This window comes from Manis pentadactyla, chromosome 10 (assembly GCF_030020395.1).
Source record: "Manis pentadactyla isolate mManPen7 chromosome 10, mManPen7.hap1, whole genome shotgun sequence".
In the NCBI taxonomy this organism is placed as follows: Eukaryota; Metazoa; Chordata; class Mammalia; order Pholidota; family Manidae; genus Manis; species Manis pentadactyla.
Genome location: NC_080028.1, coordinates 6,548,560 through 6,563,366, shown reverse-complemented (window position 1 = coordinate 6,563,366; position 14,807 = coordinate 6,548,560). Strand labels below are relative to the sequence as shown.

General features: G+C 50.5%; 1 protein-coding gene across 4 annotated transcripts in view; it reads right to left on the bottom strand.

Moving 5' to 3' along the window:
• The window catches only part of TCF20 (transcription factor 20), a 183,697-nt gene that overhangs the window by 110,751 nt on the left and 58,139 nt on the right, over positions 1–14,807 (bottom strand). For 2 of the 4 annotated variants that reach the window (XM_036931309.2, XM_036931312.2), the window contains exon 1: positions 5,636–5,928. The exons of 1 other annotated variant lie outside the window; for it this stretch is intronic. The gene's annotated coding sequence lies outside the window, so the exon portion shown is untranslated. Of the gene's footprint in view, positions 1–5,635; positions 5,930–14,807 lie in introns of those variants that run through there. One more of the 4 variants, XM_057486317.1, reaches the window with a different exon arrangement.

Below are 14,807 nucleotides of genomic sequence, written 5' to 3'. Positions count from 1 at the left end.
GGCAAAATGCCCAAGGTCACTGCTCCTAAGTGATGAAGCCAGATTGAGGCCACACATAAAGTGCCCATCATATGGACTTTCTACAGCAAGAGTACCCTCTCACATTACTGTCAAAGGGATACAAAATCTGCTCCCAATAACTGGCCCACCAGAGCACTAACTCAGTAAAACAGTCCCTTCAAGAATCCCTCCTCTTGTCAGACACAGTGAACAATCTCCAGACTTCACATTTGGGACATGCTTCACATTTGGGACACTTCTAAATATAGAAATGAAATCTTCCCTGAAACTGAGGTCTGGAGGTGAAAAAACTTAATTAGGACTGCTAGGACCTTAACTCTGTTGAATGACAGAACTCAATTCTAGCCACTTATCAGAAATTCCCCCCCTACATCTAAAGGGCCTTATTCACAACTAATGCTGAATGTGGCAAAGAGCTTCTCCATGTTATCCATTCTGGACCAGGATGGTGTTATGCCTCAATGGGGCCTAAGAAACCAAAACTACGTATCTTTGTGGAAAATGACAGGGGTAAAATTCTCTCTGTCCATACTCTGCTTTCAAGACTGATGTGCTTGCTGTCTTTGCCCCTGACTTCTTAAGACTGGAACTACACAGGCTTTTTCTTAACTGAGTACATTAGCACCCAGAAGCTTCCTTTCTTTTTCAACTTAGGAGCAACTGTTAACTATCAATTCTAATGGGAGCATGGGCTCTGGTGGAATGAATACCAGCCTACCTGGCAAAGAACAGGGTCCAAGCCTCTCTCAGTGTAAATCCGCATAATTTGGGCCAGTCACTACCTTCTCAGCATCTTTTCTGAGCTGTAAAGTCAAAGAACTAAACTAGACAATTTTTTAGGTTTCTTTCAATTCTCTACTTAATTCTATAACCAGAGAATAGAAAAAGTGGGTAAAGAGCGCGTAAGATACCAGCTGGTTGGGAGGATGAGCCTTCCAGGCTTTCGTTAAATTAACAAAGCCTGGCTGAGCTGCACTGTTTCCTCCACGCCAGAGCCCCCAGTCTGAGCTATCCTTGCTTCCCTCAACAGCCCCCACACCCAAATTCCACTCAGTCACTTTTGGGATCCTCAATTTGAAGCAATACCTAGCAAAGTGCTCTGCAAATGTCACTAATATTTGCTGGCTTCATTAGAAGCTTCAACAGAGTATGATGATTATAAATTACAATACCCTAATTCAACTCCCCAACAAAGAAACATAAACACAACTAAAGCATGTTTCTAATAATGCCCAGCACTCACCAGTATTATAACACACCGCTACATTTTTTATCAAAACAATTGCAAAAGAGCAGACAACATTCCTCTTTCTTATCCTTTACCAGGTACCACTAATGATCCCTCTTAAGCTCTTTTGAGTCAGGTCCCCAGTCACAAGACATAAAGATAAAAACAGAGGGAAGAATTCAGCCAGCCCACTTCTATTCTTTTGTATTCACTTCTTAAGATGCTCAGGGTTAAATTGTTTACTTTGTTTAATGCCATTCTCATCCATCCCACAGATCACGTTTGACTACTGTGCTAGCAGAAAAGGCTTCAGAAGAGGGAACATCTTCAGGAGAACCATAGCATCCCCTAGGATACTATCATATTGGCTTTTTATTCTCTTCATAGCTACTATCACCACCTGACAATCTTATTTACTTACTGTTTACAGTCCATTCCCAAAGCAGGTTCCTTTCTCACCACTGCATCTCCTATGCTTAGAATAGCACCTATAAATATTTGTTAATGAATTAGAACAGACACACAGAGGCCCTTAATCCATGTTCAGGAATGTGATGCTCAAATATGGAAACCACCTTCCAATTAGGCTGCTATTCAAGTGTTTCAATGAACTCCCACCCTTTACTATAGGACAGCTTACATGTAGATACTGCAATAAGGATATTCTCCCCTGTAGCTAATGTTTTCTCCCTCTCAACTCCCCACAATGAAGCATCAAATAGCAAGCCACAGATATACCAATAAGTCACTTCATAGTTCATCTTCCTGCTGGGTCATGCACATTACCTACAAAGCAAACAGCTCTAAAGCAGGAAGTACTGATTGCCTTTGTCGCCATGAGAACCTCTTCACCCACACCGCACGGACCATAGGTATTAAGAGGGCTTTCAACAGCCTAATAATAAAAAACTATCCAGTCTAAGTGCAATGTGACCAAATCATGCTCTACAAAAACCTTGATCTCATTATATTTCAAATGTATAATTTTGACGTACAGTTTTACTCCAACATAAATAGGGTATTGTTTTATTTTGTTACTTTTACCTCCACAATAAGAAAAAATTAAGGCAGCAGTCAGAAGGCTGAGACAAATCTAATGAACAGGAAGAACCTTAAACATAAGCCCCTGTGAGAAAGGCATAGTAGGGACTGTCTTTTGTAAATGTATCTTTTGAGTCTCATCTGGTCAAACTGAGAGTAGACACCAGATATGTGATTCCCATACACTGTAAATCCAGTAAGTGGAAGAGAGACAGCCTTCACGTATTCTATCACTCCTTGTGCTGATAAAAGAAGTTTTTAGCTCAAGATAGAATGGTAGAATTAGATATGAAAAAGAAGCTTTTTAGATTTAATCTCAGTGTACTGGGAAAACTAGCAAAAATACATATATGGGGAATGTAAAAGTTTAGAAAGCTCCCAGGGGTCACTAAACCATATGACAAGAGTCACAAAAACCACACTTTCCAGTATTTTGCCCAAGTCCAGATTTCAAGTTCATTACAACTTGGAAAAAAACAAAAAAATACAGGGCACAGCAACAAATATGGATTCCAAGGCCAATCTATCATTAGTTGATCTGTGCCTCGAGCAGACAGTGAGCTATATATAAATGGTCCTAGTAAAGGCTTTGGAGCCAAGGGGAAGACAGTCACATCCGAGCCCTGACCCTTACTGTATCTGTGACCTCTCAGGGAGCAGAGATGATTTACCTCTCACATCTGCTAGGTGGATTTTGTAAGAAAAGTTAAAATACCTTGGGCAGCATACTGAATTTTTTTTTTTAACAAATGTTAGCATCTTTTCCTATCTATATGACAAGAAGATTGAACTCAACAGGAGTCTACTTCTAATTTCTTGGTTTAAATAGGTATGATTTCTACATTCCACTCTATTTTATAAAGTTAAAAAAATGGCATACCACTAAAAGGTTATGGAATGTAAAACCATGTCTCCTGACATCTTACCACCTTGGCAACCTTCACTCACATACATACACACAAATTACCTCTACAGCATAAGAATTTTATAATTTTTTCCTCTTAAGTTATACACAAGTGTAAACAGATGTGTGATAACTGCTTTAGAAGTAATTAGGGTCCTTTAATCTCACATTAAACAAAAGGTCATAATTCAAATATCAGCACAGAAAAAGTGCTTATTTGGGGATATTCCCAATAATTAATCTGCATAACCAAAGACGTGTCTACCTAATGTCATAGGCCTGATGTTAACATACAAGAAAAACTCTACCAATCCGCCTCCAAAGTCAACATTATAAGCACCCCTCCCAATGCTGAGACTCTTTCTGAAACTGTTTATACAGACTGAATAAAAACGTAAACTAAGAAAGACATGTTACATTACATTACACACATGTCCTTCAAGCATCACAGTACATATAGAATTTTAGACAAGACCAACTTCTGAGTCTGGTCTAGAAGGACTCAAAAGCATGGCCTAAGGGCCACCACACACCATAAGAAACTAACTGGGGTTCTTTACCATCTGAGAGAAGCATCAGGCTACCATTAAGGAATAAATTGAGGATGCAAATAATTAGTGCACCCTGAGGTGGTGATTAATCCCACTAGCATACCATTTCCCAGAAGGTATTTTGGAATTCCACTTTATCCCTACTCTGAGAATACCGAAGCTGGAAATTTCAAAAACTAGCCAAAAACCAAATATCTCCTGAAAGAACTTTAAATACAATCACTCCACAATGCCCTGTATAAGAAAGATCTTGTAACTCCTTGGAGCCAGCTAATAATACACACAGACCCAAACACACTTACGTTACGTTATCCACGGTTCCAAGTAGTCAAATGCTCTCTGAAACTTTTTTCCTTATAACTTCTTGAACAGACAAAAAAATACAAGGTACATTTAGCATAAGCTAGAATATGCTTTCTGAGAAGCACTGAACAGCATCTGGGATTTCAGGAAAAACTGTACCCTGACCAAGTTTTATGCTCTGCGGCAGGAAGAGACTGGAAACGAAAAGTGAGACAGACTTTTAAAAGCCAGGTAAGGTATAGCATGCATTTCTCAGGTAGGTCGCCTATGGCTAAAACAAAAGCATCAAATAGGAGAGACAAAAACAAAAGTATCCTAACCTAGTTTATTTGGTGGAAAAGCTGTTAGTAGATTCCTGGTCTCCCAGATAGGAGTTCAGAACAGTTGCCCAATCCACTGAGCTGCCACCCCATGTAAAATTTTTTATAAAACTCTTCACTGAAGCTGTTGACATAAGGGTCCAATTATCATTCAAAGATCTGCGTGTTAGATAACAGCTCGAAAATTCCATCCATTTTACAGCAGTTACCAGAGTCATCTAATCTTCAAGGGTTGGGGGGAAGCAAAGAGGGAATGGGTGAGGGAAAAAAACCCTAATTTTTATCTGTTCCCTAAGGGCAAACTGAAGGATTGCATACAGACAGGCAGCGCTAGTATCCACAACCACAAAAACAGACAATAATCCCCACCCACAGGCCGAGGAAGGCGGCCGCTCCCCGGCACCGCCTCCCCCCGCCAATTCCACTCCCACCCCAGCGCACAGGAGACATTCCACCTCCCGCCGCTGCCAGAGCGGGCTAGGCGGGATCGGCCACTCTCCTCCGACCACTACTTTCCCCCCAAAAAGGGACGGGAAGCTTAGAGCCTCAGACCCCTCAAACGAACGCTCGCCCGCCCACGGGGGCCACCGGATCAACAGCCCGCCCTGCTCACTGCTGCTGGGGAAGGGGGAGAAAACCCCACGCAGGAAGTGTGTCCCGCGCTCCCCTCCCCGCCCCCCACGCCGGGACCCCGCGCCCTGCCGGCAGATACCTGTCCTCCTCCCCCAACAGACGATTAGTAGCTGCGTCCACATGGCTTCAGGTGTTCACATGGCAAAAAACGGGCCCTCGTCCCTCCGGCGGCAGGGGCGCACTCCGACTCCCGGACACCCAAAGCTGCCCAAAGTCCGGCCCTCGGCCCGCCGGCTTCGCCCCCCGCCCGCAGCTGAGGGGCGAGTGCTGCCGGACTCCCGGGGCTACCACAGGTCCCGGAACGGGCGGCACTGACCCTGCCGACCCTCGGGCACCAGCCGCTCACACCAGAAGCCGCGACCAGCAGGTATCTTCCCCCAGCACCTTCAGGTTAGGGCCGCTGCCCAGCCCTGCCGGACCGAGACCTCTCCTTAAGGAGACCAGGCCGCTCCTCCCTGCACCCCCGGGCCGGGCAGGGGCATTCCCCTCAGCACCCCAGCTCCGGCCTTGGAGCCCGGGAGCTCAGCACTCCCAGGTGGGGCCGGGGAGGACCTCTGCCCCGGTCTACGAGGCCGGCCACCCCGGCCTGGCCCCAGCCCCCTGGCCCTCCCCCTCAGGCCCCGGCGGCAGTTACCTGCGGGAGCCCCCTGCCCGGTCCCTCGGCCTCGGCCGGGGGCGGGAGGGGAGGGAGCGGCGGCGGCGGGCGGCGCTGCTCGGGGTGGGGGTGGGGGAGCCTCCAGCTCGGGCTCCTGGGCAGGCCGGGGCCGCGGCCCCTAGAGGCTCGCTCCGGCCCGCGCGCTCGCTCCCCGGTCGGGCGCGCCTCAGGGCAGGCTCCCCCGGCAGAGGCCGCGGCCGCCTCGCAGGGGCCGAAAGCGGCTCAGCTCGGGGTTTTTTCTCTCCATTCTCCCAACACACAGGAAATAACAGAGCGTCAGGTGACAGAGCACAGCCAATGGGGAGGCTCCGGGCCGCGGCGCGCGGGCGGGCGCACGGCGGGGGCGGGGCCGGCGGGCGCGCGCGTGCCCACCCGCGTGTGGTGGCGCCGTGGCCTATGAGCGCCGGGCCGGGGTGCAGAGATCCCCCGGCCCCCGGCCGGGGTCGCGTGGAGTTCCCCTCAGTAGCTGCCGGGGCCAGCGCGCGCGTCGCGCCGCCCGCCCAGTGCCATCTTGGCCCGCGGCTCCGGGCCGTCCTGGGAGTGGCCGCGAGCCAACTTTCTGGGGAGTTGGTGGCCCGGAATCTCTCCCTGGGATTTCTGGAGTTCCCTGGAGCCTCCAACGCCAGAATCGTGCCTCTGGCTGCCTGGGGAGTCCGCGGGCGAGGCTCCGGCCTCCTGCTGGTAACCTGCTGAGTGGCACAGGGCAAGAAGGCAGCTCCTGTCCGCCTAGCGCTCTCCGGGGTCGGCAGGCCTCGTTGCCTTGCCGTCTCCAACCCCCTTGGCGTCGCGCGGCCTTGGAATGAATGACTTGGGCCCTCTGGGAGCCTCAGTTTCCTTCTCAATAAAAGCGAGGCTGGGGAAGGTCCACCAACCTGCGTATCAAATAGATGCTCACCAAATGCCAGTTGCCTTCACCGCAGGCACCATAGAAAAGCTGCAATGCCTGGCTTGCTGCACCCAGAGTCCAGAACTAATTTGGAGGGAAGGTGGAGGATTGTGGTGCCGAGGCCCCAGGCCATTCCCAGCCTTCCTTTGCAAACCACATGTATGTTGTATGGAGCAAAGGAATGGCTTTTGACTTTTTTTTTTTTTCTTAAGAAAATCTCAGTTGTAGAACCACCACTGAGATGTTTGTGCCCTGTGACTCACTGCTATCAAAAGTGTGGCCTGTGAGGGTAGGATGTGTTTGGAGTGTTTGTGATCCTGCCTCTGGCTTACCTAGGGACCTGGCCAAATTCTCTCCCACTCTGGGCCTCAGTTTTCCACTAATACAATGAGGAGGAGAGTTTGGACTAGATGTCCCTAATATTGGCTAAAATTGCTGATTCTAAATTAGGCCCCCCCCCAACCTGCCCCAGATGTTAGGCAAGTACACTACACGACTTTCTTTTCTGAAGCAACTCAACTTGAAAGTAAATTGGAACTGGAAGAGTGCTTTGGGCAGCAGGTGGAGGCTGAAAGGAACCAGGTGTGGCCTTTAGTATATTGGAGGTACACTGCTTTCCAGGGCTTAACTCTTACCTTTTCACCTCTCACCCTATCTAGCGCACTTTGCCCTGCCTCAGGCCACCCAAGGATGTGTCCTGGCTGTGGCGACACCTGCCCCTAGTAAAGGGATCTGGGCAAGGCCTAAGTTGGTTCTGGCACCTCAGGAGGATATGGCTGGGGAAGGCAGTGATTTCTCCAGGCTTCTACCTAATCTCACGAAGTGGGGGCTGGCTCCAATGTGGGTCAGGGCTATTCTTGGAAACTTGATTCCCCAACACCTCCCTCATGCCAGGCAGGGTGCCGGGCTCTTCCGGGGCAGAGCTGAACTGGCAGCCAGGCCCTGCCCCCTAGCGTTTCCATTGTTCTGTGAGTTTCATTTTCAAATCCTTGGCACTAAGACTTTGGAAAGACCAGTGTTGGCTTCTGCTTGGGTCAGGTCTGCAGAGGGAAAGTTTGGGGTACTCTCCGCACAGACCCATGTTTTCTGGACAAATATGGAAGGAAGCAGGGGAGCATCCTGAACACTAGTTGTTGGGTGCCCCCTCAATTTCTTAAAAGAACTCATGGAGAAAAAGGAAGACTTCTTATAGTTTCCTGCACCATAATTCCTCCCTTCATTTCCCCTCTTCCACAGTCACTCTGGTCTCAGAGTGGGGGACTGGAACATGAAGTGGATGGCGACAACCTGTGCGGAGCCTCATTCAAAAGGGAAAGCATACAGATAATTGGAATCCAATTTGTTCTTGTTTGCTCCTGCCTCCTGTTCTAGAACTGACCCTACAGCTCCCTCCTACCCCTTCGACCCTGCTGGAAACTTCCCCTATCCTAGGGCCAGGCCAGCCTGGATCTCTTCATCTCTGGCAGCCTGTCACTTTTTCTTTTTGGTATCATTCAGAAAAGAACATGTGTGGGTATTATGGCCAACAGACAGATTTGGGTTACTCTTGGGCTCTGTGGCCTTGGATAAGTCATTGCACGTCTCCGAACCTTGGTTTCCTCAGCTATAAAGCGACCTATCAATAAGGTATTATGGGACTCTTTTAAAGAGATCTACATAAAGAATTCAGTACAGAACTGTACACAAACTAACAACAGCTACACTTGTATGATGGGGACACAATGAAAAGCGAGCAGACTGAGCTGCCCAAGATCCCACAGCGGCGAGAGTGCCATAACTGGGAGCCCCCTTCTCTTTGATTGCATAACATCTTCTGTTCTCTTCTTGTCTCATCTGTGAGAATCCTGTTTTTTCCACCACACTTTAGGGAGGGGACAGTAGGCTCATTTTTTTCTCTCTCTCCTAAGCCAGTCTACGCGAAAAATACTTATTGAACTGAATCAGTGGTTTCAATTTCAGAAGCAAAATTAATCCTTTCCCTCCTCCTCCGGCTCAGAGATGGCTTTTGGAAACCCTGTGTCACTCCCTTTATTACAAGCTCCTCTGCCCTCCTCCAGGCGCCTGGGCCACTCCGGGATTACAAATGGAGCCTTCTGCCTCTAGGTCACTGGTTCTGCTACCATCTGTCAGCACGGATTGATTGAGGAGACTGGCCCTGCTCAGCAGATCAGTGACTTGTGCGAAGTGAGCTGGGGCATCAGTGCCTTCGGCAGCAGGCGGATGGCCTTCTTCTCACTCACTGGCTCTCCTGAGCACGCATAAGGCCCTCACCTTTATCCTTCAACTGGGCCCCAGCTTTCCTTGCTCTCGGGAGGGCCTCCTACTAACTCTGGAACACCAAGAGTGAGGCCTGCAGTTCCTGCTCACAGTCCTCCAGGAAACAGCTCACAAAAGCATCTGGGTAAGAGACCAGGGAGCCCCCCAGAGCATCCTGTGGAACCTGTCCCAAGCCAGGCAAACCCAAGACAGCACAAACAGATCCCTCATGGGCATGCCTTCCTGCTGCACAGGGCACCTGCTGGGAGCCCTGACAGGGGGAGCACAGGGGCTCTGAGTAAGTCCCTCTGGGGAAAGGCAGGCAGGCTCTAAGACTAAAGGGGTTGGGGAGGTACAGAGGGCCAGGGGATTCCAAGACTTAGCAGTGTGGAGACAACCACTCGCTGTTCCCAGGAGGGCAGTGCCCAATGCAAGGCTAGGGGAATGGGAGGTTTTGGAGGTGGGATCCTGCAGGGCCCTGTATCTGTGACACTTGGCATGAATTTGTCTCACAGGATCTCACAGTGCTCTGCTCTGGTGGTTTGCCCCTCAACCCTGCCCTTCACCCCATTCCTCCAGGATGGAAGGTGTGGCTCCCTCCTCAGCTCCCACTGGTCACATGTGGCTGTATGTGACTGTGTCTATCTCTCCCACAGAACTTTGAGCATTTACAAAACAGAGATACCTCTGCTTTCCTTGGGTCTTCTGCATCCTATGCAGGGTAAGGCGCCTTCTCCATAAAAATGACAATGTTAACAGTGACAATACAGCCCAGAGAAAGCCAAGCTTACTGTGAACAGGCTCTGTGGGTTTGCAACAACCCAATGAGGCTAGCACTGTTATCACCCCCACTTTACAGATGGGGCCACTAAGGCATTTAAGTACCTTGCCCCAAGTCACACAGCTTGGAAGAGGCCATGCTGGGATTTGAACTTGGATCTTTTGAGGTTGCATTCTTTAACCACCAAGCTTCCCAGCCCTCATTTAACACTGGAAAGATGGAAGGGTGCCCACAGTTGGTGGGTGTCAAAGTCTGCATGTGGATTGGGAAAGAGACATGAGGACAGCAGGGTCAGCACCAGCCTCTCCCAACAAGTAACACATGAAGCCTAGAGGCTGGGCAGTTTGCAGGCACTGGGACTTTCAGACCCCATGCCTGGAAGGCTGGACTGCCTGAGTGGCAGATGCCCTCTGTCAGCTGCTGTGTCAGTGCACTCTTCCCACAGGTGAGCTGAAAGAGACCAGAGCAAACGCAGCTGAGCCCCTGGATTCCCCTGCAACCTGGGCACCTGGGTGGTCACCCCTCATCCCACTGGGCACTCCTGCTCCTAAGGGCTCCACTCTCCCTGCGCAGCCCCTAGAGTGGTGGCCCAAGCAGGTCTCTAAGCAGGGGGCCCAGCCTGCTCCCACTGTGTCTGTCCTTCAGCCATCACTCAGTGGCTCCGAGTGTGTGTTTTCATCTGGAAATTGGAATGGGTGGGAGGAGGGGCTGAGTGACCTGCCTGCCTTCAAGTCCCTTACCTGGATGACCCCATTCATTCCTCCCATCAACCTTAATGAGATAGGGATTGTCGTCTTCATTGTGCAGAGAAGGAAACCTACACAGAGAAGTTAAGAGACTTGCCCAAGATCACACAGCTGCTATCAAGCGGCGGAGTTTGGATTCCAATTCAGTGTTCTGGTTCCAGAGCCCCCACTGAGTGAGTCACATCATTACAAAGTGTTAATGTAAGAATAAATTATCTAACAGTAGTGGTGACAAACACATGTTCTGAGTGCTTTGCCTGCATTAACTGGGAGCCCCCTTCTCTTTGATTGCCCTATGAGGTGGATACTATCATTACTTCATTTTGCAGGTGGGGAAACTGAGGCACAGAGCAGCTTGGAAGGGCAGAGGTGGAACCTAAACCCAGGCCAGTCAGGCTGCAGAACCTCCCCATGCTTTATCATGAGAGGACAGTAGGGAGGTTTCTTTCCATTGGGATTACTTCTGGTTGAAAGCACAAGACTTTTAGCCCCATGACTGCCGGGCTCTGCAGGCAGGCAGTGCTGCATGCTGAGGCATGCTGGGAAAAGACTTTGTTCTATCCTGTTTTGTTGACATGCCCTTCATTTTACGTCTGAAACCCAAGCTTCCTGCAAAGAATTCAAACCATGGAGAAAAATTCGGCTGTAATACAGCCGCTACTTTCTGAGCCTCCCTGTGCTTGGTGTTCCCTGTGCCTGGGGCTCCTTGTGTGTCCTCCCACTTAACCTTCACAAGGCCCTGCAGCCCCCACTTCACAGCTGACAACACAGGAGCCTGGAGTTGCTAACAAGATGTCCAAAGGCACACAACTGCTAAGTGGTAGGTCTGGACTTTTCCCCAGGTCCTTCTTGGGAATCCTGGCTCCTCTGACTGTACCAGCTGCACCCCACGGGAGGTAGGCACTCATCTTCTGCCACAGTCTCATGTCTCAGTGCCACAGCCTAGGCCCCTGGGTGCAGGTCTGCACCCACAAGTGTAACAGGTGCAAGGGTAAGGAGTTGGATGCCACCTTCATGAAGGGGAAGCTGAGAAATGCCAACATCGATGCTCCCCCTGCTCCCTCTCTCCCTCTGGTGATTCGGGAACGGCTGCCCTGACACCCAGGTGATTGTCTTCTGGAAGCAGACATGCCATGGAGGTTCCTGTCACCACCCACATCTCCCTTTGGGCTCTTGAGGACAACTGCCCATGTACACAGGATCCAGGGGAACAAAGCAGCAGAATTTACAGATTCTCCATCTCCAACTCCCAACCAGTCCTCTTGGGGGCAGCCTCTTGCCCCGGCACCCCCATCCCTGTAGCAGACCCATCTGTTACCCAGAGCTGGCCTGACCAGGCTCCCACTGGCTCAGAGGCTTTCAGTGGTCCCAGGTGGCTTCGGAATGCCAGCTGATTCTCATCCACCTGGACCACAAAGCCCTTGTCTGGCCCAGCTCACCTCTCCAACCTTCTCTCCCGTGGCCCATTCTGCCTCTTTGCCATACCAAACGAGCTGTCTTCCCGCCATGTGCCTGTCTGCTCCCTGAAGTAGGAAGTGGGATCCCTCCTCCCTGCAGATTGAAATCAAACCCTCTTTCAAGTCTCACTCAAATGCCACCACCTCCAAGAAGCCTTACCTTAACAGTCATGCTAAATTCATTCAATACTAATTGAGCCCCTATCATTTGCCAGGCGTGGAGCCCAAAGGTCCCTTTTGTCATGGAGCTTACAGTCCCATGGGGCCATTAAAACAAATCATCACATAAAAAATCATTTGGAAACAGCCATGATACACATTAGTAAGAAAACATGGAGTTGGGGGAGAAACATGGAGGGTATATAATGGTACCCTGGGTCTTGGGGATCCAGACATTTGAGCTGAGGACCTGAAGGACAGATAGGAAGTAGCCATGTGATAAAGTTGGAAGAGAGCACCGGGTAGTGGGCACAGCATGGGCAAAGGCCCTGAGGCAGGAGGGAGCAACTAGTTTTCTAGAGGGGGAAAGGAGGCCAGTGCAATTCAAGTGAAACGAGAAAGCCAGAGATGCAGCCAGAGCAAGACAGTGCAGGGACTTTATCCCAAAGGCAAAAGGGGAGTTGCTGAAGGATTTCAAGCAGAAGAAACAGTCAATATTCACTTACAAATGATCCTGCCAGCTGCCTGTGGCTGAACATCTTCTGAAAAGCCCTGGCTTAAAGGTCCAATGCCTGAACCTTGAACATCTGGTTATTTGGCTGTGGAGTTTTCAAATCCTTCCTCCTGGACCAAGCTCTTGAGGACAGGACTGACTGCCTTCCGGTTCCCCACATCATCCCCAGCACACAGAGCTGCTCCAAACTCCTTTGCGGGATGAACTAACAGGACAAGACACTTACCAGCATTGCCCCTGGGAGGGGCCAGGCTGCTTGAGGGGACTTCCATGCTCTCTGGAAATCACAGGAGTCAAGGGTTTTAGTGAGGCTGCTACTCAGGGAGCCCTTGAGGGCAGGGCCAGCACCCCACTGCTGTCAGCACCCAGCATGACACTGCACAGGAATCTGCTGTGACCATTCCGTGAATGACCAGAAATAGAACCAAAAGGCCTCAAAGCTGTAAGGTGCTTTTGAGTTTACAAAGCTCAGTTCACATCAGCAGTCTCACAGGGGGTCAACCGTCTCAAGTGGGTACAGTTACTGTCCATTTTACAGGTGAGGCAACTGAGGCCCAGCAAAGGGAGGGTCCCTGGGGAGTCATGGCAAAGCCAAGACTAGAACCTGACAACAGTTCAGGCTACTTATGGAGTTAAGAAAGTTTTCCAGAAATTTCTTTTAAAATGTTTTAAAGTGCCATATTTCATCAGGATGTCTGTCATGCCAGCAGTGGGAGCCAACACGCCAGCTGTCAAAGGTTGTTCCCCTACACGTCAGATCCACGCACCCAGCGCCAGGGCCCTGAGTCTGGCAGCTCAGCCCAGGACACAGGAGGGATCTGAGCAACGAGTCCTTGGCTCACTGGACATGACGCTGCCCACAGCAGGTGCTCACTAGATTCCTGTTCAAGGGGAATCTCATGTGCCAGCTGATTTGAGGGGATAACAATGGAGAACGTTCCTACCTCTCTCCACCGTGCTAAGTGAATTACCAGCACTAACTCAGGTCAACCTCATTAGCCTGAGGTGAATATGACAGTTACCCCCATTTGTAAGAGTGGAAACTGAGGTTCCTAGCAATAAACAATCACATAGCCAGTGAGTGGCAGAGCCAAGATTTGAACCTATGCAGAGCCCTTAAGTAATCCCGTGCCCTGGCTGAGTGAAGGTCGGCAGGAGTGTCCCAGGCAGAGGGAACAGCAACTGTGCATTCCTCAAGGGCCATGCCCAGGCCGGGCACCCATCCCCTGCACTGCTGATGTTCCTTATTCCAATTCTGCCCACATCCCATGGGGGCAAACAGGAACAGGCTGCGCAGTAATACCTCATCACAGGTTTCATCTCCTCACCCTGCGTCCCCATGTGGTCTCTGGGCTCCCTTTAACTGTCCTGCCTCATAAGGGTTCCCAAATAATAATCCACCGCAGCTCCTTTTTGGTAGTAGATGGGTGTGAAAAAGAAATGCAGGGCAGAGGGCGATACAACCTTGAGCCAACTCCCTAATCCTTGGAGGCTCAGCTTTTTCATCTGTAGAATGGAGACCTTAACATCACCGGCCATGGAGAGCTGCATCCATCCAAGTGCTTAATCAGTGACCTTGCATCTAAGTACTGTTTCCATTATTTTGGACTCAGGTGCCACATGAGGTGGAATCGCGTGCCCATGAGCCAGCAGGCTCAGGGAAGTAAAGTGCCCGCAATCACCCAGTGCAGACACAGTGGAACAAGGGCTGAGTGATCTGTTCGACTCCAAAGCTTGTGCTGAGAGGAGGAAGCGTCAGTGAACTTCCATGGCAACTCAGCCTCCCACAGCCAGGTGTGGGCTGGACGCGGCTCCCTAGCCCTGTGTACACTCACTCCGGGACATTCCCAGACCATGGTATGTGTTGCATGACGTTGGGGCAGCCCTATGTCCTCAAGGGGCCTCCTGGGAGCCACCTCCCTGCTAGACCCTCTGGCCCCCTACCCCAGCCCAGGTGAGGTGTGCTGGTGAGGGCAGGACAAGCAGTGGGAACAACTCAGGTTGTTCATCTGCCACCTGACTGCAGAACACAAGGGAAGAAAGCATTCTTTTTGGAAAAATCAATGGGCAGATGATACCGCCCAAGTCACAGCCTATATGGAAGCCATCCAGGAAAATCAGAGACAAGAGACTTGCAGCACCTTATAGAAGCTGGGACTCGAGAGGGGAACAAGCCCGAAACCCCATCATACAGATAGGAAAACTGAGCCCAGTGTGGGGTCATGACTTGCTCAAGGGCCCAGCTTGTGTCGGCAGTGCTGCCATGTGTGTGTGCGAGGGGTGGGGGCCAAGCCCCAGGTGGTCCCGTTGCCCTGGTGGGTGAGCCCTTGCTCGTCTTCATGCCTCCTACCC